This window comes from Symphalangus syndactylus, chromosome 4, assembly GCF_028878055.3.
Source record: "Symphalangus syndactylus isolate Jambi chromosome 4, NHGRI_mSymSyn1-v2.1_pri, whole genome shotgun sequence".
In the NCBI taxonomy this organism is placed as follows: domain Eukaryota; kingdom Metazoa; phylum Chordata; class Mammalia; order Primates; family Hylobatidae; genus Symphalangus; species Symphalangus syndactylus.
In genome coordinates this window covers 143,678,085-143,699,168 of record NC_072426.2, presented here as the reverse complement: position 1 = coordinate 143,699,168, position 21,084 = coordinate 143,678,085, and the positions used below count along the sequence as shown (strand labels likewise).

The following is a 21,084-nucleotide window of genomic DNA, read 5'->3' as shown; positions in this document are numbered from 1 at the left end:
ACTGAGATGTGTTGTCTTCCAGGTGGAGAATTTAAAATAGCTGTTTTGAGGAAACTCAAAGAAATTCAAGATAACACAGAGAAGGAATTCAAAATTCTATCAATGAAATTGAACAAAGGGATTGAAATAATTATAAAGGATCAAACAGAAATTCTGGAGATGAAAAATGCAATGAATGTACTGAAGAATACATCAGAGTCTCTTAATAGAAGAATTCATCAACAAGAAGAGAGAATTAGTGAGACTGAAGACAGGCTGTTTGAAAATATACAGTCAGAGGAGACAAAAGAAAAAAGAATTAAAAAATGAAGCATGCCTAGAAGATCCAGAAAATAGCCTCAAAAGAGAAAATATAAGAGTAGCCTTAAAGAGGAGGGAGGGAGGGAAGGAGAGTGGGATTGAGGGCAGGAGGGAGAGAGAGAGATTGAGAGAGAGAGAGAGAGAGAAAGTTTATTCAAAGGAATAATAAGAGGGAACTTCCCAAACCTAGAGAACTATCTCAATATTCAAGTACAAGAAGATTATAGAACACCAAGCAGATTTAACCCAAAGAAGACTACCTCAAGACATTCAATAATCAAACTCCCAAAGGTCAAGGATGAAGAAAGGATCATAAAAGAATCAAGAGAAAAGAAAGAACTAACATACAGTGAAGCTCCAATGTATCTGGCAGTGGACTTTTCAGTGGAAACCTTAGAGGACAGGGGAGAGTGGCATGATGTATTTAAAGTGCTGAAGTAAAAAAAGGTCACCCTAGAATACCATATCTGGCAAAAACATACTTTAAACATGAAGGAGAAAAAAAGACTTTCCCAGACAAACAAAAGCTGAGGTATTTCATCAACACTAGACCTGTCCTACAGGAAATGATAAAAAAGAGCCCTTTGTTCAGAAAGAAAAGGATGCTAAGGAGCAATATGAGATCATCTGAAGGTACAAAACTCACTGGCAATAGTAAGTACACAGAAAATCATAGACTATTATAACATTCTTCTTGTGGTATGTAAAATACTCAAGTAGAAAGATTGAAAGATAAAGCAATAAAAAATACAACAACTCTTCAAGACATAAGCAGTAAAATAATATATAAATAGAAACAATAAAAAGTTGTGGATCAGGGGGACAAAGTTAAGGTATAGAATTTTTATTAGTGTTCTATTTGCATTTTTGTTTGTTTATTCAAGTAGTTTTAAGTTGTTATCTGGTTAAAATAATGGGTTAAAAGATAGTATTTGAAAGCCTCATGGTAATCTCAAACCAAAAAACATACAATAGACACACAAAAACTAAAAAACAAGACACTAAATCATATAACCAGAAAAAATCATTGTCACTAGAAGAAGACAAGAATGAAAGAAAGATGAAAGAGAAGACCACAAAACAACCTGAAAACAAATAACAAAATGGCAGGAATAAGTCCTTATTTATCAATAATAACATTGAATGTAAATGGAACTTAACTCTCCAATATAAAGATATAGAGTGGCTGAAAAAAAAAAAAGATCCAATGATCTGTTGCCTACAGAAAACACACTTCACCTATAAGGACACACATAGGCTGAAAATAAAGGGAAGGAAAAACATATTCCACACCAAAGGAAACTAAAGAAAAAAGAGCAGGAGTAGCTATACTTATATCAGACAAAATAGATTTTAAATCCAAAACTATAACAGACAAAGATCATTATATAATGATAAAGGGGTCAATTTAGTAAGATGATAGAACAATTGTAAATATATGTTCACCCAATACTGGAGCACCCAGATATATAAAATAAATATTATTAGAGCTATAGATGGAGATAGATTCCAATCTAATAATAGCTGGAGACTTCAACATCCCATTTTCAACAGTAGAAATATCCTCCAGACAGAAACAAGAACGAAACATTGGACTTAATCTGCACTGTAAACCAAATGGACCTAAAATATATTTACAGAACATTTCATTTAATTGTTGCAGAATATACATTTTTTCCTCATCCCATGAATCATTCTCAAAGATAGACCATGTGTTAGGTCTTAAAACATTCCAAAAAAGGCCAGGTATGGTGGCTCACACCTGTAATCCCAGCACTTTGGGAGGCCGAGGCAGGCAGATCACAAGATCAGGAGATCGAGACCATCCTGGCTAACACGGTGAAATCGCGTCTCTACTAAAAATACAAAAAAAAAAAAAAATTAGCCAGGCGTGGTGGCGGGTACCTGTAGTCCCAGCTACTCAGGATGCTGAGGTGGGAGAATGGTGTGAACCCAGGAGGTGGAGCTTGCAGTGAGCTAAGATCTCACCACTGCACTCCAGCCTGGGTGACAGAGCGAGATTCTGTCTCAAAATTAATTAATTAATTATATTTTTAAAAATCAAGCATATTTTCTAGCCACAAAGGGATAAAACTAGAAATCAATAACAAGAAATGTTGTAAACTCTACAAACACATGGAATTTTAAAATATGCTCCTGAATAACAAGTGAGTCAATGAAGAGATTAAGAAGAAAATTGAAAATATTCTTAAAACAAATGGTAATGGAAACACAACATGCCAAAACCTGTGGCATACAGTGAGAGCGGTAGTAAGAGGGAATTTTAAAGCTATAAGCACCTATATCAAAAAAGAAGAAAAATTTCAAATAAATAACCTAATGATTCATCCTAAAGAACTAGAAAAGCAAGAGCAAACCAAGCCCCAAATTACTTATAGAAAAGAAATAATAAAATTAGAGCAGAGATAAACGAAACTGAAATGAAAAGAACAACACAAAAGATCAATGAAAGAAAAAGCTGGCTCTGTGAAAAGATAAACAAAATTGACAAAATTCTAGCCAGACTCAGAAAAAAAAACGGAAGACCCAAATAAATAAAATTAGAGATGGAAAAGGAGGCATTACAATCAATACCACAGAAATTTAAAGAATCATTAGTGGTTACTATGAGCAACAATATGCCAATAAATTGGAAAATCTGGAAGAAATAGATTAATTCCTAGATACATACAACCTACCAAGATTGAACAATAAAGAAATCCAAAACTGAACAGATCAATAATGAATAACAAAAGCAAAGCCATAATAAAAAGTCTCCCAGCCAAGAAAAGCCCAGGACCTGAAGGCTTCATTGATGAATTCTACAAAACTTTTAAAAACCTAATACCAAATCTACTCAAATTATTCTGAAAAACAGAGAAGAGAATGCTTCCAAACTCATTCTATGAGACCTGTATTACCCTGATACAAAAAACAAAAACACATCAAAAAAGAAAACTACAGACCAATATCACTGATGGATATAAATGCAAAAATCCTCAACAAAATACTAGCAAACTGAATTCAAGAACACATTAAAAGATCACTTATCACTGTAAAACCCAAAACTATAAAAAGTCTGGAAGGCCAGGCACGGTGGCTCACGCCTGTAATCCCAGCAACTTTGGGAGGCCAAGGCAGGGGGTTCATGAGGTCAGGAGATGGAGACCATTCTGGCTAACACGATGAAACCTCATCTCTACTAAAAATACAAAATGATTAGCCAGGCATGGTGGCAGGCACCTGTAGTCCCAGCTACTTGGGAGGCTGAGGCAGGAGAATGACGTGAACTGAGAGGCAGAGCTTGCAGTGAGTCGAGATCGCACCACTGCACTCCAGCCTGGGCAACAGAGCGAGACTCCGTCTCAAAAAAAAAAAAAAAAAAAAAAAAAGCTCTGGAAGACAACCTAGGCAATACCATTCTGAACATAGGCATGGGCAAAGATTTCATGATGAAGATGCCAAAAGCAATCACAACCAAACTAAAAGCTGACAAATGGTATGTAATTAAACTTATGGGCTTCTGCACAGCGAAAGAAACTACCAACAGAGTAAACAGACAACCTACAGAGGGAAGAAAATATTTGCAAACTATGCATCTGACAAAGCTCTAATACCCCGTATCTATAAAGAACTTAAATTTACAAGAAATGAAACAACCCACTAAAAGGTGAGCAAAGGACACAAACAGGCACTTTTCAAAAAAAAAACACATACATGTAGCCAACAAGTATATGAATAAAAGTCCAATATCACTGATTATTAGAGAACTGAAAGTCAAAACCACATGAGATACTATCTCACACAAGTAAGAATGGCTGTTATTAAAAAGTCAAAAAATAACAGGTGCTGGCCAGGTTGTGGAGAAATATATGCCACTTATACACTGTTGGAGTGTAAATTGATTCAACCATTGTGGAAAGCAATATGGTGATTCCTCAAAGAGCTAAAAACAGAAGTACCATTTGATCCAGCAATCCCATTATTGGGTATATACTCAAAGGACTATGAATCATTCTACCATAAAGACACATGCACACAAATGTTCACTGCAGCACTATTCACAACAGCAAAGACATGGAATCAACCTAGATGTCCATCAATGACAGACTGGATAAAGAAAATGTGGTATGTATACACAATGGAACACTATGCAGCTACAAAAAAGAATGAGATCACGTCTTTTGCAAGAACGTGGATGAAGCTGGAGGCCATTATCCTTAGTAAACTAGTGCAGGAACAGAAAACCAAATACCACATGTTCTTACTTATAGGTGGGAGCCAAATGACGAGAATGCATGGACACATAGAGGGGAACAACAGATACTGCAGCCTACTTGAGGGTAGAGGGTGGGAGGAGGGAGAAGATCAGAAAAAATAACTAATGAGTACTAGGCCTAATATGTGGGTGATGAAATAATCTTTACAACAAACCCGCATGACATGAGTTTACCTACCTAACAAACCTGCACATGTGCTCCTGAACTTAAAAGTTAAAACAATAATAATGTTAATAATAGCCATTCTGACTGAGGTAAGGTAGTATCTCATTGTGGTATAATTTGCATCTCTCCGATTAGTGATGTTGAGCATTTTCTCATGTTTGTTGCTCACTTGTATATCTTCTTTTGTGAAATGTCTAATGTCTATTTATGTCCTTTGCCCACCTTTTTTTTTTTTTTTTTTTTTTGAGACAGGTCTCATCTCTGTCACTCAGGCTGGAGTGTAGTGGCACAATCTCAGCTCACTGCAACCTGCACCTCCCAGGCTCAAGCGATCTTTCCACCTCAGCCTCCAAAGTATCTGGGACCACAGGTGCCCATCACACACCTGGCTAATTTTTTTATTTTTAGTAAAGACAGGGTTTCACCATGCTACTCAGGCTGGTCTCGAACTCCTGGGCTTGAGCAGTCTGCCCACTTTGGCTACTTGGCCTCGCAAAGTGCTGGGATTACAAGCATGAGAGCTGCCACATCCAGCCTCTTTGTCTATTTTTTAATGGGGTTATTTGAATTTTTCTTGTTGAGTTTGAGTTCCTTGAAGATTTTGAATATTAGTCATTTGTCAGATGCATAATTTGCAAATATTTTCTCCCCTTCTGTAGGCTATATGTTTACTCTGTTGATTATTTCTTTTGTTGTGCAGAAGCTTTTAATTAAGTCCCATTTGTCTATTTTTGTTTCAGTAGCATTTGCTTTTGAGGTCTTAGTCATAAATTCTTTTCTTAAGCCAATGTCCAGAAGAGTTTTTCCTAGGTTATCTTCTAGGATTTTTATAGTTTCAGGCCTTATGTTTAGATTTTTAATGCATCTTGAGTTAATTTTTGTATACTATAAGAAAGTACCATTTTTCTGCATATAGCTAGCCAGTCTTCCTAACATTATTTATTGAATACGATATCCTTTCCCCCATTGTTGATTTTTGTCACCTTGGTCTAAGATCAGTTTGTTTTAGGTATGTGGCTTTACTTCTTTGTTCTGTATTCTGTTCCATTGATCTATATGTTTATTAATGTTTTAATACTGGTGCCATGTTGTTTTAGTTACCATAGTCTTGTGCTGTAATTTGAAGTAATGTGATACCTCCAGGCTTGTTCTTTTTGCTTAGGATTGCTTTGGCTATGTGGGCTCTCTTTTTTTTCTTTGCTGTATATAAACTTTAAGATTGTTTTTTCTAATTCTGTGAAAAATGAACTTGGTAATTTTATAGGAACTGCATTGAAGCTCTAGACTGGTTGGGGTAGTATGATCATTTTTAATAATATTGATTTTTCCATCCATGAACATCGGTTTTTTTTCCCTTAATTTCTGTCACTGACAATTTTTTTTTCATCAGTGTTTTATAGTTCTCCTTGTAGAGATCTTTCAACTCCTTGGTTAAATGTATTTCTATGCATTTTTCTGGCTACTATAAATGGGATTGAGTTTTTAATTTGGTTCTCAGCATCAATGTTATTGGTGTATAGAAATGTAACTGATGTTTATGCATCGATTTTGTATCCTGAAACTTTGCTGAAGTCATTTATCAGGTCTAGGAGTATTTTGGAAGAGTGTTTAGGGTTTTCTTGGTAAAACAGTTACATCATTAGCAAACAGAGATGATTTGACTTCCTCTTTTCCAATCTGGATGCTCACTATTTCTTTCTCCTGCCTGATTGCTCTGGTTAGGACTTCCAGTACTGTGTCAAATAGGAATGGTAAGAGTGAGCATCATTGTCTTGCTCCAGTCCTTAGGGGGAACACCTTCAACTTTTCCTCATTCAGCATGATACTGTCTGTGGGTTTGTCATAGATAGCTCTTATTATTTTGAGGTATGTTCCTTTGGTGCCTAGTTTGATAGGGGGTTTTAATTATGAAGGGATATTGAATTTTATTTAATGCTTTTTCTACATCTGTTGAGATGATCATATGGTTTCTGTTTTTAATTCTGTTTATGTGGTGAATCACGTTTATTAATTTGTGTATGTTGAACCATCCTTGCATCCCTAGAATAAAATGCACTTCATTGTGATATATTATCTTTTTTATGTGCCATTGGATTTTGTTTGCTAGTATTTCATTGAGGATTTTTTCATCTATGATCATCAGGAATATAGGCCTGTAGATTTCTTCTTTTGTTGTGTGCTTGCCTGATTTTGTTATCAGGGTGATATTGGTTTCATACAATGCATTAGGGAGAAATCCCTCCTTCTTGACTTTTTAGAATAGTTTCAGTAACATAGGTACCAGCTTTTCTTTGTACATCTGGTAGAATTTGGCTGTGAAACCATCTGGGATCCTGGGCTTTTGTTGTTGTTGTTGGAAGATTTTTTTATTACTAATTCAGTTTAATTACTCTCTATTGGTCTGCTCAAAATTTCCATTTCTTCCAGGTTTAATCTTGGAAGATTGTGTTTCCAAGAATTTATCCATTTCTTCTGGTTTTTCTAGTTTGTTTGTATAGATATGCTTGAAGTAGTCTCTGATAATCTTTTGTACTTCTGTGTATAAATTATATGTCACCTTTATCATTTCTGACTGTGCTTATTTGAATCTTCTCTCTTTTTTCTGTTAATCTAGCCAACAGTCTTTCCATTTTCTTTGTCCTTTCAAAGAACAAACTTTTTATTTCTTTAATCCTTTGTATTTTTTGTCTCAATCTCATTTACTTCTGCCCAGATCTTTGTTATTTCTTTTCTTCTGCTTACTTTTGGTTTGGTTTATTTTTGTTTTTCTAGTCCCTTAAGGTGTGACAGTAAGTTGTTTATTTGAGAATTCTCTGTATGTTTTATGTAGACATCTAATGCTGTAAGCTTTCCTCTTAGCCCTGCTTGTGCTGTATCTCATAGGTTTTGTCATGTTGTGTCTCTATCTTCATTCACTTAAGAACATTTTTTGGTCTCTGCTGTAATTTTACTGTTTGCCCAAAAGCCAATCAGGAGCAAGTTGTTTAGTTTCCATGTACTCATGTAATTTCAAGAGTTCCTCTTGTTATTGATTTCTCATTTTATTTCACTGTTGTACAAGAAGATACTTGACATTATTCAATTTTTTAATTTATTGAGACTTGCTTTATTACCAAGGATATGGAGTATTTTGGAAAATGTTACATGTGCAGATGATAAAAATGTATATTCTACATTTATTGAGTGGAATATTCTGTAAATGTCTGTTAGGTCCGCTTGGCCTTGAGTCCAGTTTAAGTCCAAAGTTTCTTTGTTGATTTTCTGCCCCAATTATGTGTCTAGTACTATCAGTGGGGGTGTTGAAGTTCTGCATTAGTATTGTATTGCTGTCAATCTCTTTTCTTAATTTATCAGTATTTGTTTTATGAATCTGGGTGCTCTGATATTGGGTGCATATATATTTAGGATTATTAAATCTTCCTGTCAAATTGAACTTTTTATCATTATATTATGACCTTTTTTTTTTTGCTGTTGCTGATTTAAAGTCTGTTTTATCTGATATGAAAATAACTACTCCTACTTATTTTTCATTCTTTAATTTTGAGTCTGTATCTCTACCTATTAGTTGAGTCTCTTGTGGGCTTGATGGTTGGGTCTGCTTTTTCATCCAATTTGCTGGTCTGCATCTTTCAAGTGGAGCACTTAGGCCATTTACATTCAAGGTTAATATTGATATTTCAGGGTTTGTTCCTCTCATGGTATTGTTGTCTAGTTGTTTTGTAGTCTCACTTGCATAATTGCTTTATAGAATCTATATGCTTTCTATTTATATGTGCTTTTATTATGGTCAGTATCATTATTTTGTTTCTATGTTTAGAACTCCTTTGAGTATTTCTTGTAGGTCTGGTCTCATGATGATGAATTTCATTTGTGTTTGCTTGTCTGAGAAAGACTCTACATCTTTTTTTATGAAGCTTGGTTTGGCAGGATATCAAATTCCTGGGTGGCATTTTTATTCTTTAAGAAGGCTAAAAATAGGCCCCCAATCTCTTCTGGCTAGTAAAGTTTCACCGAGAAGTCTGTTATTAGTCTGATGTGATTTCCTTTATAGGTAATTTGATGCTTCCCCCTAGCTCCTTTTAAATTATTTTTTCTTTAATATTGACCTTGGAAAGTCTGGTAACTATATGCCTTGGGGATGTTTGCCTTGTATGGCATCTTCTAGTTGTTTTCTGAATTTCTTGCATGTGGATATCTACATCTCTAGTAAGATCAGGGAAATTTTCTTCAATTATTGCCTCAAATAATGTCTTCCAAATTTCTTACTTTTTCTTTTTCTCCCTCAGGAATGCCTATAAGTTGTAGATTTACATATTTTACATAGTTACATGTTTCTTAAAGGCTTTGTTCATTTTTTCTAAATTATGTTTCCTTTATTTTTCTGAGACTGGGTTTGAAAGTCTGGTCTGTAAGCTCTGAAATTTTTTCTTCTGCTTGGTCTAGTCTATTGTTAGCCCTTTCAACTGTATTTTGGAAGTCCTTCAGTGAAATTTTCATTCTACAAGATTTTTTAAAAATATGTCTGTCTCATTTTTTATATCCTGAATTGTTTTTCTGATTTCTTTGCGTTGGTTTTCAACTTTCTCTTGGATTTCAATGAGCTTCTTTACAATTCTTATTTTGCATTTTTGACCTGTCATTTCAGAATTTTCATTTTGGTTTGAATCTATTGCTAGAGAGTTAGTGTGGTCCTTTGAAGATGTCACAACATTCTGTTTCTACATGGTGTTGGAGTTCTTATACTGATTCCTTCTCATTTGGATAAGCTGTCACTCATTATTTTTGAATTTACTTTCATTTGAGTGGTATTTTTCCCCTTGAGGATGTGACTATTGCATGTGCTGGGTAAAGTCTTTTGACTTTGTTTCTTTGTGCTTTTAGGGGGCCAAGGCTCCATATAAATTCCTTAGTTATAGAGACCCTATAGTCGTTTTTTCAAATGCTTGTTGTTTTTAGGTTATGGTAGCGGTAGGCTGTGTGTGTGGTGAGGTTCACTATCTCCTACAGACATGGAGAGGTGGAGGTCTCAGGAGACTCATCTTCTTCCCCAGTGCTGTGTACTTCTGTCAGCAGAAATTATATTGGGTTGTGCAGTTCACTCTACAGGCCAGCAGGTGGTGATTGTGGGTAAGAGCCAGCTGAGAGCTGTACAATGATATCAAGGAAAGCTGTGATGGGACATGCAGTTCATCACACGGCCTAGAGGTGGAACTTGCAGGGAAAAGGCGATTGTGATGGCAGTGGAACTTATGCATGGCCTTTGTTAATCGGGGAAGTTCTGTGGGGTCCCAGGTGATGGGCAGGACATAGAGCTCCCAGGTGTCCTGCCCCATGCTCTGCAGCCAAGGCTACTGTAAGGGGCAAACCTGGGTAGGACTGGGTTGGGCAAGCCCATGACCAAGTTCTCCAAGGTGGACGCAAGCACCAACCTTGGCAATGGCTAGAACCAGCTCTCAGGCCACTGGGACAACCCTCCAGGTAGAGGCAGGGGCAAAGGTGCCTCTCCTGTGCCACAGAGTCCACTCAGAGGAAGAGGGGCTGGTCAGGGTTTTCAGCCCAGCAGGTGGCCATGACGCCTGCCCAGCTCCCACATTCCTGACCTGGGGGGTCTTTTTCCAGGATCCAGCCCTAGCAGCTAGCCAGATGGGTAGGCTATTTCCACATTTTCACACCCAAATCACCAAGCCACTCCAGGTATTCCAGACCACGAGACATCCTGAGGCAAAAACCATGACTATCTAGCCACACCCTTCCTGGTCCAATCATGCAGAGGCAGAGGTACCAGCTCCCATACCACATGAACCTGTGCCACACTCTATGTTCTGACAGTGGGAGCTTCTCCCTGACTTGAAATCAGACCACATATTTCATCCTCAAGCCCCTGGTTGGTGTGCTCAACTCCTGGGGAACTGGGACTAGGCCAGCTGACTTGTCCTCTGGCCCCTCTGGCTCAAGCACTGGCTGAAATAGGGAGGGGTGGACTGCTCCCAGACCACCAACAAAACACTGAGTTCGGGGGTGGGTAGCAATGGCAGCTACACTGTGGGCCATCCTGTATGAGAACAGCCAGGCAGGCAGTCTTAGGAGGGAACAGCAGACATGGGGCATGTGACTTGGATGCATTTCAGTCTCATGGCAATGGAAGTAGGGCTCGTCTTTAGGGCACATGAGCATGCCCGGGCCCCATTCACTCCCCAGTATAGCAGAGAGCAGCAGTAGCAGCTGCTTGGGGTCAGACACAGAGCAGGGGTGGGTGCCCAGAGTCACATTTTGTTGCAGCTGCCCAGCACACTGAAGCATTTTGTACCCATGAAAGTTCAAGCAGCATCTCTGCAGTTTCCAGGGAGCTCCCCCAGCCAGAAAGACCTTTACGGGTCTTGGAACTCTCTTGTATCTAGGATCTCAGAAGGCAGGAACACAGTGCCCCGGGGTTCCTTCATTCACCCGTTCCTTGTATCCAGAGGGCCAGTCCTTGCCTAGCAGGCAACCCCACTTCTTCCCTCTTCAATCACAGTGTCTTCTATTGCCTCTGTATTGAGTTTTAGTATTTTCTCTCAAAAGATCTTTTCCAAATATGGTTTATTCGATGTTTTAGTCTGTTTTCATGCTGCTGATAAAGACATACCTGAGACTGGGAAGAAATGGAGGTTTAATGGACTTACAGTTCCACATGGCTAGGGAGGCCTCAGAATCATGGCAGAAGGCAAGGAGTAGTAAGTCACGTCTTACATGGATGACAACAGGCGAAGAGAGAGCTTGTACAGGGGAACTCCTCTTTTTAAAACCATAAGATCTCATGTGACTTATTCACTACCGTGAGAACAGTGGTAAAGACCTGCCCCTCATGATTCAATTACCTCTCACTAGGTCCCTCCCCCAACACATGGGAATTCAAGATGAGATTTAGATGAGGACAGAGCCAAACTGTATCACTTAATATTTTGGTTTCTGTGCATGGAAAAGGCACATCCCAGCTGCATCTAGTCTGTCACCTTAAACCAGATCACATAATTTTTTATTGTGTATATGTACAATGTACCATACCATGGTTTTGAGTACCAAGTTAAAAATACATGGTCCTTACCTTCCAGGTGCTCATAGCTTAGTGAAAAAAATAGATAACAGATAAATAACAGTACATTTATTTTATACCTTACCTTACCTTACCATACCATATCTTATCATACCACATAAGAAATATCACCTGAGTTTTATGGGTATAAACTATAGTATTAGTATACACATATACAAAATATGTGTATGAACCTTACTGCTATATCAGCAGGGTATATAGTGGTAGGACATTGGTAAGATATTGGATATTGAGGCAGGCATCAAATCTGCCTGGGGAGATAAGGGAGGTCACTCAGAGGAAGGGGTTGCCAAAAGATTGAATATGATATCACTAGCTGAACAAAGCAGGTAGACATATTTCATGAAAAAGGAATCATGTCACTATAGACACAAACTGTGTGTAACAGACTGAGGTAGACAGTGGACTGGAGGAGAAAGATGTGGATGTAGGCAGAATGCCAGCAAAGGGGCTATTAACAGAGTTCAAGCATGAAGGTTATAGGATTTTGCATAAGTTGTAGGAGCTACATTGTAGCAATGAATGAGAAAAGTATTGTGAAGAAAGGATTAACAAATTATATTTGGAGGAAGGAAAGAATTGAAGCAACAAAAAGAGTGAAAATAACAGATTCCAAGCCTGGAAGCTGAGGGGAAACATCTTTGATCTAGAGTCTAGAAAGTAGGTAAGCTTTCTTGGCAAAGTTTATTTTGAAATGGGTTTAATATACATGGCTGGAGGGAAGTGGCTTGAAAATAAAAAGTGGTAAGTTGTTCTTTTGCATACGAACTGGCAAAAATTAGGTGGGTGGAATCTGTAGTTCAGAGGAGTTAAATAGGTTGTCAGCCACTAGAATATAAAATCAGGTTCAGCTGGATATCGTGTCAGGAGCCTATAGTCCCAGCTGCTTGAGAGGCTGAGGCAGGAGGGTCACTTGAGACCAGGAGTTCCAGGTCATAGTGTGCTGATCACACCTGTGAATAGCCACTGCTCTCCAGCCTGGGCAACGTAACAAGATCCCACATCTAAAAAAAAAAATCAAGTCCATCTCATGCTTTCACTTACAGAATCTCAATAGTAAGTCATTCTCGTGAATCCACACAGGTTCTCCTATGCTATCAAGGGTCCTCTAGTTTGTGAAGCTAAGGCTGGCAGGGTAGGGGCCATATCATTTCCATCCTTGGCGAGTCTCAAGATTACTCTTCTCTGCTATCAGCTATGGGCATAGAGGAGAAAGACTTTTTAAATTTTCTCTGTGTCTATCACCTTCCCTGCTCTGGCAACTGCTGTCTAACCATAGTTCAATATCAGTATCATACACAGACATTGCAGGATATTCATTATATACTCTTAGGGTAAATCCCAAATACATTTTCATACTCCTCAGCTGGCTTGGCAGATGTACAAAGTCATTAATTTTTCCCTTCATACTCATGCATATTATTATTTCTTGTTTTTTTCTTTGAGATGGAGTTTCATTCTTGTTGCCCAGGCTGGAGTGCAATGGTGCAATCTCGGCTCACTGCAACCTCTGCTTCGTGGGCTCACCAATTCTCCTGCTTCAGCTTCCCAAGTAGCTGGAATTACAGGCGCGTGCCACCATAGCTGGCTTATTTTTTGTATTTTTAGTAGAGAGGGGGTTTCATGTTGGTCAGGCTGGTCTTGAACTCCTGACCTCAGGTGATCCACCCGCCTCAGCCTCCCAAAGTGCTGGGATTACAGGCATGAGCCACCGTGCCTCACGTATTATATTATTTCATTTTAATGCAAACCCAGGCCCTGAGAGTAACCTTTTCTTTTTGTTCTATTATGCTCCATCTTCACCCTAGCTGTTGCTGATATTATATTCTTTTTTGAACCACAGATAATTCTTTGGCTTCTGGATGTAATTTTTGTCTCTAAAGTTTTTCCCCTCCCTCTTCCAACAGCTAAGCTGATTACCAAACGCCTGTCTTCTAGAAATGCTCTTTCCTCCATTATATTTTGTCTTTATCCCGGTTCCTGTTCAAGACCGTCAGTTTTACTCCCTGAAATCCAGACCTATACATTTGGTCTTTCTCTGACCACGAGTTTCCTTGCCCTTGGTCCACAGGGCCTCCTAAAGACTGTACACTTCCCTTAATTTGGGGCCAGAATATCAAGGATTCCTCTCATGTAAGAATATATAAGAAGCTGGAAACAGAAATTGCCACCAGAAAAAGAATCAGGAGACAAATGGAAAGAGTAGGAGGTAGACTTGCTCTTTACGGAATGTAATTTGTTCTTTTTGTGTGTGCCATGTGCACAAATAAGCCAGTAAAATTATTTAAATCTAAAAATTCATATAGAATCTTAATAGCTGGTTCTGCTATCCTCTGCCATTTTCTTCCATAATTTATAAAAGTTATTATTAAAAATAACTTTCTTATCAACAGCTCTAATTCCCAAACTTCATCATGGGAACAAAAACTGAAATTGATTGATCCCATACAATGTTTTAGACACTTTGTCATCTCATTAATCCTAATAGAAATAGAAAATTCAGGCTGGGTGTGGTGGCTCACGCCTATAATCCCAGCACTTTGAGAGGTCGAGGCAGGTGGATCACCTGAAATCAGGAGTTTGAGACCGACCTGGCTAACATGGCAAAACTCCATCTCTACTAAAAAAATTAGCTGGGTATGGTGGCATGTGCCTGTAATCCCTGCTACTCGGGAGACTGAGGTGGGAGAATCACTTGAACCCAGGAGGCAGAGGCTACAGTGAGCCGAGATCGTGCCACTGCGCTCCAGCCTCTGCGACAGAGTGAGACTCTGTCTAAAAAGAAAAAAAAGAAATAGAAAATTCACAATCTTTGAAGGCAAGTATTATTACTTATACTTTAGAGTGAAGGGATCAAGGCTCAGACAGGTTTAGTCACTCCTCCAAGGTCACACAGATAACAAGCATTGGAGATGGGACTGAAACGCAGTCTTGCATGGCTTCTAAACTGCTGTTTTGCTTTGCGTTTCTCCACTCATAACGACATATATAGTGTCAAGCTTCACTTCACATAAGTACATTTTCAGTACTTTCCAGAAGTTTTTATACTCTTAAATATTAGCAATTCTTATCTTCCTCAGATGGTTTATTTTTTTATCAAGTACTAAATGTTCATTTTTTTTACATATACTTTAGGTTTCAGGGTACATGTGCACAATGTGCAGGTTTGTTACATATGTATCCATGTGCCATGTTGATTTGCTGCACCCATGAACTTCTCATTTAGCATTAGGTATATCTCCTAATGCTGTCCCTCCACCCTCCCCCCACCCCACAACAGTCCCCGGAGTGTGATGTTCCCCTTCCTGTGTCCATGACATCTCATCGTTCAATTCCCACCTATGAGTGAGAACATGTGGTGTTTGGTTTTTTGTCCTTGCGATAGTTTACTGAGAATGCTGGTTTCCAGTTTCATCCATGTCCCTACAAAGGACATGAACTCACCATTTTTTATGGCTGCATAGTATTCCATGGTGTATATGTGCCACATTTTCTTAATCCAGTCTATCGTTGTTGGACATTTGGGTTGGTTCCAAGTCTTTGCTATTGTGAATAGTGCCACAATAAACATACGTGTGCATGTGTCTTTATAGCAGCATGATTTATAGTCCTTTGGGTATATACCCAGTAATGGGATGGCTGGGTCAAATGGTATTTCTAGTTCTAGATCCCTGAGGAATCACCACACTGACTTCCACAATGGTTGAACTAGTTTACAGTCCCACCAACAGTGTAAAAGTGTTTCTATTTCTCCACATCCTCTCCAGCACCTGTTGTTTCCTGACTTTTTAATGATGGCCATTCTAACTGGTGTGAGATGATATCTCATTGTGGTTTTGATTTGCATTTCTCTGATAGTCAGTGATGATAAGTATTTTTTCATGTGTTTTTTGGCTGCATAAATGTCTTCTTTTGAGAAGTGTCTGTTCATGTCCTTCGCCCATTTTTTGATGGGGTTGTTTGTTTTTTTCTTGTAAATTTGTTTGAGTTCATTGTAGATTCTGGATATTAGCCCTTTGTCAGATGAGTAGGTTACAAAAATTTTCTGCCATTCTGTAGGTTGCCTGTTCACTCTGATGGTAGTTTCTTTTGCTGTGCAGAAGCTCTTTCGTTTAATTAGATCCCATTTGTCAATTTTGGCTTTTGTTGCCATTGCTTTTGGTATTTTAGACATGAAGTCCTTGTCCACGCCTATGTCCTGAATGGTATTGCCTAGGTTTTCTTCTAGGGTTTTTATGGTTTTAGGTCTAACATGTAAGTCTTTAATCCATCTTGAATTAATTTTTGTATAAGATGTAAGGAAGGGATCCAGTTTCAGCTTTCTACATATAGCTAGCCAGTTTTCCCAGCACCATTTATTAAATAGGGAATCCTTTCCCCATTTCTTCTTTTTGTCAGGTTTGTCAAAGATCAGATAGTTGTAGATATGTGGCATTATTTCTGAGGGCTCTGTCCTGTTCCGTTGATCTATGTCTCTGTTGTGGTACCAGTAACATGCTGTTTTGGCTACTGTAGCCTTGTAGTATAGTTTGAAGTCAGGTAGCATGATGCCTCCAGCTTTGTTCTTCTGGCTTAGGATTGATTTGGCAATGCAGGCTCTTTTTTGGTTCCATATGAACTTTAAAGTAGTTTTTTCCAATTCTGTGAAGAAAGTCATTGGTAGCTTGATGGGGATGGCATTGAATCTATAAATTACCTTGGGCAGTATGGCCATTTTCATGATATTGATTCTTCCAACCCATGAGCATGGAATGTTCTTCCATTTGTTTGTATCCCCTTTTATTTCATTGAGCAGTGGTTTGTAGTTCCCCTTGAAGAGGTCCTTCACATCCCTTGTAAGTTGGATTCCTAGGTATTTTATTCTCTTTGAAGCAATTGTGAATGGGAGTTCACTCATGATTTGGCTCTCTGTTTGTCTGTGATTGGTGTGCAAGAATGCTTGTGATTTTTGTACATTGATTTTGTATCCTGAGACTTTGCTGAAGTTGCTAATCAGCTTAAGGAGATTTGGGAATGAGACAATGGGGTTTTCTAAATATACAATCATGTCATCTTCAAACAGGGACAATTTGACTTCCTCTTTTCCTAATTGAATACACTTTATTTCCTTCTCCTGCCTGATTGCCCTGGCCAGAACTTCCAGCACTATGTTGAATAGGAGTGGTGAGAGAGGGCATCCCTGTCTTGTGCCAGTTTTCAAAGGGACTGCTTCCAGTTTTTGCCCATTCAGTATGATATTAGCTGTGGGTCTGTCATAGATAGCTCTTATTATTTTGAGATATATCCCATCAATAGCTAATTTATTGAGAGTTTTTAGCATGAAGGTTGTTGAACTTTGTGAAAGGCGTTTTCTGCATCTGTTGAGATAATCATGTGGTTTTTGTCTTTGGTTCTGTTTATATGCTGGATTACATTTATTGATTTGCATATGTTGAACCAGCCTTGCATCCCAGGGATAAAGCCCACTTGATCGTGGTGTATAAGCTTTTTGATGTGCTGCTGGATTCGGTTTGCCAGTATTTTATTGAGGATTTTTGCACCAATGTTCATCAAGGATATTGGTCTGAAATTCTCTTTTTTGGTTATGTCTCTGCCAGGCTTTGGTATCAGGACAATGCTGGCCTCATAAAATGTGTTAGGGAGGATTCCCTCTTTTTCTATCGATTGGAATAGTTTCAGAAGGAATGGTACCAGTTCCTCCTTGTACCTCTGGTAGAATTCAGCTGTGAATCCATCAGGTCCTGGACTCTTTTTGATTGGCAAGCTATTGATTATTGCCGCAACTTCAGAGCCCATTATTGGTCTATTCAGAGATTCAACTTCTTCCTGGTTTAGTCTTGGGAGGGAGTATTTGTCGAGGAATTTATCCATTTCTTCTAGATTTTCTAGTTTATTTGCATAGAGGTGTTTGTAGTATTGTCTCATGGTAGATTGTATTTCTGTGGGATCGGTGGTGATATCCCCTTTTTCATTTTTTATTGCATCTATTTGATTCTTCTCTCTTTTCTTCTTTATTAGTCTTGCTAGTGGTCTATCAATTTTGTTGATCTTTTCACAAAACCAGCTCCTGGATTCATTAATTTTTTGAAGGGTTTTTTGTGTCTCTATTTCCTTCAGTTCTGCTCTGATTTTAGTTATTTCTAGCCTTCTGCTAGCTTTTAAATGTGTTTGCTCTTGCTTTTCTAGCTCTTTTAATTGTGATGTTAGGGTGTCAATTTTAGATCTTTCCTACTTTCTCTTGTGGGCATTTAGTGCTATAAATTTCCCTCTACACACTGCTTTGAATGTGTCCCAGAGATTCTGTTATGTTGTGTCTTTGTTCTAGTTGGTTTCAAAGAACATCTTTATTTCTGCCTTCATTTCATTATTTACCCAGTAGTCATTCAGGAGCAGGTTGTTCAGTTTCCATGTAGTTGAGTGGCTTTGAGTGAGTTTCTTAATCCTGAGTTCTAGTTTGATTGCACTGTGGTCTGAGAGACAGTTTGTTATAATTTCTGTTCTTTTACATTTTCTGAGGAGAACTTTACTTCCAACTATGTGATCAATTTTGGAATAGGTGTGGTGTGCTGCTGAAAAAAAAATGTTTATTCTGTTGATTTGGGGTGGAGAGTTCTGTAGATGTCTATTAGGTCCACTTTGTGCAGAGCTGAGTTTAATTCCTGGATATCCTTGTTAACTTTCTGTCTCGTTGATCTGTCTAATGTTGACAGTGGGGTGTTAAAGTCTCCCATTATTATTGTGTGGGAGTTTAAGTCCCTTTGTAGGTCACTCAGGACTTGCTTTATGAATCTGGGTGCTCCTGTGTTGGGTGTATATATATTTAGGATAGTTAGCTCTTCTTGTTGAATTGATCCCTTTACCATTATGTAATGGCCTTCTTTGTCTCTTTTGACCTTTGTTGGTTTAAAGTCTATTTTATCAGAGACTAGGATTGCAACCCCTGCCTTTTTTTGTTTTCCAGTTGCTTGATAGATCTTCCTCCATCCCTTTATTTTGAGTCTATGTGTGTCTCTGCATGTTAGATGGGCTTCCTGAATACAGCACACTGATGGGTCTTGACTCCTTATCCAGTTTGCCAGTCTGTGTCTTTTAACTGGAGCATTTAGCCCATTTACGTTTAAAGTTAACATTGTTATGTGTGAATTTGATCCTGTCATTATGATGTTAGTTGGTTATTTTGCTCATTAGTTGATGCAGTTTCTTCCTAGCCTCGATGGTCTTTACAGTTTGGCATGTTTTTGCAGTGGCTGGTACCGGTTGTTCCTTTCCATGTTTAGTGCTTCCTTCAGGAGCTCTTTTAGGACAGGCCTGGTGGTGACAAAATCACTCAGCATTTGCTTGTCTGTAAAGTATTTTATTTCTCCTTCACTTATGAAGCTTAGCTTGGCTGGATATGAAATTCTGGGTTGAAAATTCTTTTCTTTAAGAATGTTGAATATCGGCCCCCACTCTCTTCTGGCTTTTAGAGTTTCTGCTGAGAGATCAGCTGTTAGTCTGATGGGCTTCCCTTTGTGGCTAACCCGAGCTTTCTCTCTGGCCGCTCTTAACATTTTTTCCTTCATTTCAACTTTGGTGAATCTGACAATTATGTGTCTTGGAGCTGCTCTTCTCGAGGAGTATCTTTGTGGCATTCTCTGTATTTCCTGAATCTGAATGTTGGCCTGCCTTGCTAGATGGGGGAAGTTCTCCTGGAAAATGTCTTGCAGAGATTTTTCCAACTTGGTTCCATTATCCCCATCACTTTCAGGTACACCGATCAGACGTAGGTTTGGTCTTTTCACATAGTCCCATATTTCTTGGAGGCTTTGTTCGTTTCTTTTTATTCTTTTTTCTCTAAACTTCCCTTCTCACTTCATTTCATTCATTTCATCTTCCATCACTGGTACCCTTTCTTCCAGTTGATCGCATCAGCTGCTGAGGCTTCTGCAATCTTCGCGTAGTTCTCCAAACTTGGCTTTCAGCTCCATCAGCTCCTTTACGCCCTTCTCTCCATTGGTTATTCTAGTTATCCATTCATCCAATTTTTTTTCAAAGTTTTTAACTTCTTTGCCACTGGTTTGAATTTCCTCCCGTAGCTCGGAGTAGTTTGATCGTCTAAGGCCTTCTTCTCTCAACTCGTCAAAGTCATTCTCCGTCCAGCTTTGTTCCATTGCTGGTGAGGAACTGCCTTCCTTTGGAGGAGGAGAGGTGCTCGCTTTTTAGAGTTTCCAGTTTTTCTGCTTTGTTTTATCCCCATCTTTGTGGTTTTATCTACTTTTGGTCTTTGATGATGGTGATGTACAGATGGGTTATTGGTGTGGATGTCCTTTCTGTTTGTTAGTTTTCCTTCTACCAGACAGGACCCTCAGCTGCAGGTCTGTTGGAGTTTGCTAGAGGTCCACTCTAGACCCTGTTTGGCTGAGTGTCAGCAGCGGTGGCTGCAGAACAGTGGATTTTCATGAGACCACAAATTCAGCTGTCTGATAGTTCCTCTGGAAGTTTTGTCTCAGAGGAGTACCTGGCCAAGTGAGGTGTCAGTCTGTCCCTACTGGGGGGTGCCTCCCAGTTAGGCTGCTCGGGGGTCCGGGACCCACTTTAGGAGGCAGTCTGCCTGTTCTCAGATCTCCAGCTGCGTTCTGGGAGAACCACTACTCTCTTCAAAGCTGTCAGACAGGGACATTTAAGACTGCAGAGGTTCCTGCTGACTTTTTGTTTGTCTGTGCCCTGCCCCCAGAGGTGGAGCCTACAAAGGCAGGCAGGCCTCCTTGAGCTGTGGTGAGCTCCACCCAGTTTGAGCTTCCTGGCTGCTTTGTTTACCTAAGCAAGCCTGGGCAATGGCGGGCGCCCCTCCCCCAGCCTCGCTGCCGCCTTGCAGTATGATCTCAGACTGCTGTGCTAGCAATCAGCGAGACTCCGTGGGCATAGGACCCTCCAAGCCAGGTGCGGGATACAATCTCCTGGTGTGCCGTTTTCCAAGCCCATTGGAAAAGTGCAGTATTAGGGTGGGACTGACCTGATTTTCCAGGTGCCGTCTGTTACCCCTTTCTTTGACTAGGAAAGGGAACTCCCTGACCCCTTGCACTTCCCAAGTGAGGCAGTGCCTCGCCCTGCTTCGGCTTGCGCACGGTGCGCTGCACCAACTGTTCTGCACCCACTGTTTGGCACTCCCTAGTGAGACGAACCCGGTACCTGAAATGGAAATGTAGAAATCACCCATCTTCTCTGTCGCTCATGCTGCGAGCTCTAGACTGGAGCTATTCCTATTCG

General features: G+C 39.3%; 1 long non-coding RNA gene across 1 annotated transcript in view; it reads right to left on the bottom strand.

The window, feature by feature from the left end:
- The window catches only part of LOC134736524 (uncharacterized), a 100,063-nt gene that overhangs the window by 61,891 nt on the left and 17,088 nt on the right, over positions 1 to 21,084 (bottom strand). Inside the window, exon 3 of the long non-coding RNA XR_010120615.1 lies at positions 12,883 to 13,033. This is a non-coding gene — a long non-coding RNA (uncharacterized lncRNA). The remainder of the gene's footprint in view (positions 1 to 12,882; positions 13,034 to 21,084) is intronic.